Source organism: Fundulus heteroclitus, chromosome 22 (genome assembly GCF_011125445.2).
Source record: "Fundulus heteroclitus isolate FHET01 chromosome 22, MU-UCD_Fhet_4.1, whole genome shotgun sequence".
Taxonomy (NCBI): Eukaryota; Metazoa; Chordata; class Actinopteri; order Cyprinodontiformes; family Fundulidae; genus Fundulus; species Fundulus heteroclitus.
In genome coordinates this window covers 22343190-22346405 of record NC_046382.1, presented here as the reverse complement: position 1 = coordinate 22346405, position 3216 = coordinate 22343190, and positions in this window count along the sequence as shown.

The window sequence follows — 3216 nt, the reverse complement described above, 5'->3', positions numbered from 1 at the left end:
CAGGGGAATATTGCGTGTGCTTTGTGATGTCGCTGCTTTTATGTTCCTTTGTAAAATCAGATCAGAAAAAAGTGTTCTCATTTGCAAATTTCTGTTCAAATTTGGAAATGATTTAACATGTTACACATATGGCTATTTTATTGTGTTATTGAAAAAAAAGGTAAAACATTTATGAGAAAACCTTCCTTTAATTACATGTTTTGCCGTTATCATTTTACCCGTACATGTGATTTTTCTTCATGTTGTTTTAGATCTCTCTCCCAAAGGAATATCGGTCTGAACTAACACTGATAGGTGTTTTAAAAAGTTGCTGTAAGTAGGAGGTAACTGATAACAGTTAGTTATATTTTTATATCATAATGTCTCCATTACGGTCTCGACATAAGCCAAAAGCATAAAGAAGTATGACCTTCAAAGACATGGTCCGTGTGATGCCTTTCATGCTTAAGAGGCAACGGAAGAAGCTTTATCGGTCATATCAGTGACTTATTCCTGTTTTCAGACACACTTAAATTACTCTGATAAGCTCAAATCGAATTACATTCTCTGGCAGTAAGAAGCAAGCTGGAAAAGATATATTCGATCTAAAGTTGCAGGAAACCTCCGTGCACCCTCGGGCCAGCATTAGCAGAGTTCGCACGCAGGACTGCAAAGACGAAATGGCTTCCTTGGATCCGGGACAAAAGATGTATATAACAGATGCAGCTGAGAGGAAATGACAACTGCAGATCATACACAAACACCGCTTGGACGGTGTTCTCTTGGCGCCCTTTCTCTCATTTTCCACTTAGGCTTTCTCGTCATATCTGTTCCCATCAGATCCCGCTTCGTTCTCTGGGGAATTCTGCATTACTTTGTGCATGTGCAACCCCTCTTTGAGAAAGCTTTTGTTATTGTTGGTTTGAAGCACAAAAACACAAAGAGTCAGAGAACGCACATCAACACCCACTAGGGGTGTAACAATATATCGATACATCCGATTAAATGATTAATGATCCGATTACAACGATGCGAAATGAAAACATTGATCCACATTGATTCACGTCATCATCTTTAAGATACGCCTTTATTTCAAAATCAAAATTCACAAGATTAAAGTGAGCAGGTGAGCTATTATTATTATTCTTTACTGCAAATATGCAGTAGTTTGTCAAACCAATGGCCGAGATATGTAGACAGCGCTAAAACACAACTATGTTAACAGTTTATTAGCAAAACAAACTGTCGATTCAGGCGTGAGTTACCCTTTAACTTATAGCTCCCTGGTATAATTAAGTTGGTAGCACAGCATGATGTATTTTGGTGGAACATTTCACATTTATCTATTATTCTTCACCTTGTTCTCAGTCTCACTGGACCCAGAAATCTTTGAACGACCGTACAACGGTATACGATTTCAGAGTTGCTCTTTGAGTTTAGATAGGAAGAACCCAACAGGTAAATTCTGAACACATTTCATTATGTTTTACATGATAAATGTACATACAGTGAGGACTCGGGTCATTTTCTGCACTACAACATCTGTAGCAAATTTCAGCAGCAGCTGAGTTTCACCAAACGTGCCTTTTTTCAAAACATTTAAAGGAAAACGAATGAATTGGAATGACACACCCGGCTCAGGTAATGAGAGTTATCGTGATTTTTAAGGAAAGAAAAGGTCAGCAGTGAAGTTGGAACACGTTCAGCGGTGTCCTTCCAAAAGCATTTAGCTCCCCCATTTTGCAAACTGGAAGCTTAGATTTCATTTCTCATTTAGGAAAGTGAGTCCATCCTTGGGAGAATATTTTTTTTCTCCTCCTTCTACTAAAGTTTCATCTTCAGTCTCCAGTAAACCGTCCAAAAAATATTTCTGTGAAAACACAAAATCTTTGACTTGAGTGGACGCAGTCTTCTAAACCCTCATAAAACTATCCACAGACGCTTTGGGTACCACAGAGAGCAAACCACCAATGTGAAAATGGATCGAACAAAGATCTTTAGTGATTTTTATTGCAATATTATTAGGTTAAGTTTATTGAATTTTCACAGGCTGCTGCCTTTTCAGCTTTCAGGGGAAAAAGAAAAAACCTCGCTGCGAAACTAAATGAAGAAGTTAACTGATACCAGATGTTCAGGCCTAACACCACAATGGGGGCAGCTGATTATTTTGGTACATCTTTGTAGCTGATGACAAGCTGGTGGAATATAATGTTATCTGATCAAGCACCATTCATACAATCTCCTGACATGAAAATACACAATGAGTCCATTTTATTCATATACAGATCTCCATAAAGAACGACCTCCTGCATTAATCATGATGACAGACAGGAGCTTTGGTAAGTCCAACAGCATGAAGACATTTTCCAAATAATACCTTCAAATGACAGAGGCCTCAAACTTCTGTTAAAAATAGATTTACACCTTAAAGTGCATGCATTAACCAATGCTTCCCTGGAGAATAACAAGGAAATGTCAAGCTGTCAGTCAAGATGTCAGCATCGTCGCGATTTCTATTTTTGAACATCTTTTTTCAGCTGAAGTACAGCATTCTTTAGGTTCTCACAACATAGCAATGCTATCACACGTTTGAACATACCTATTTGAGAACAGTAAAGCGTTCAGCTCGTTTTACAACATGTTGTCAGCTTTATATAAAAGGTATGATTGCTGACAAATTGCCTACATTGGCACAAAACCCTCTCAGGGACAATTCTAAAACGGATCATAAAAGCAAGGATGAACAAAGTAAACCTGCACTTTTTTATTATAATAAAACAAACTTGGGATGTGCAATACAGAGTCACCAGAAAAAAAGTGCCTTACATTTAGATTTGTACATTGAAAATGGCAAAGGGAACTTTTTACTGTGCATCGCTCAACATTGTGCTGCTAGTGTGAAAAAAAATAGCTCCACATAGAAACAACTCGGTTTTTCTTCTTATAGTAATGTTAGTCTTCCTGACACCGTCCAATGATTCTCTTTCAGTGTTTGTTTCAACATCTAGTAATAATATGCAGCCTCAAATATGCGTCTCCTCACTCACACAGCTTTGCATTCATCTTCTTCTGTTTTCTTTCTATCATTCATCTGTTTAAAAAAAAGAAAAAAAGAAGTGAGCCCTGCCATTGGCGACAGATGGTCCGGCGTATGTTTCTGTACCTGAACACTGCCTTGGACCCCGCACAATCAGGCACGCACACACACACACACACACACACACACACACACACACA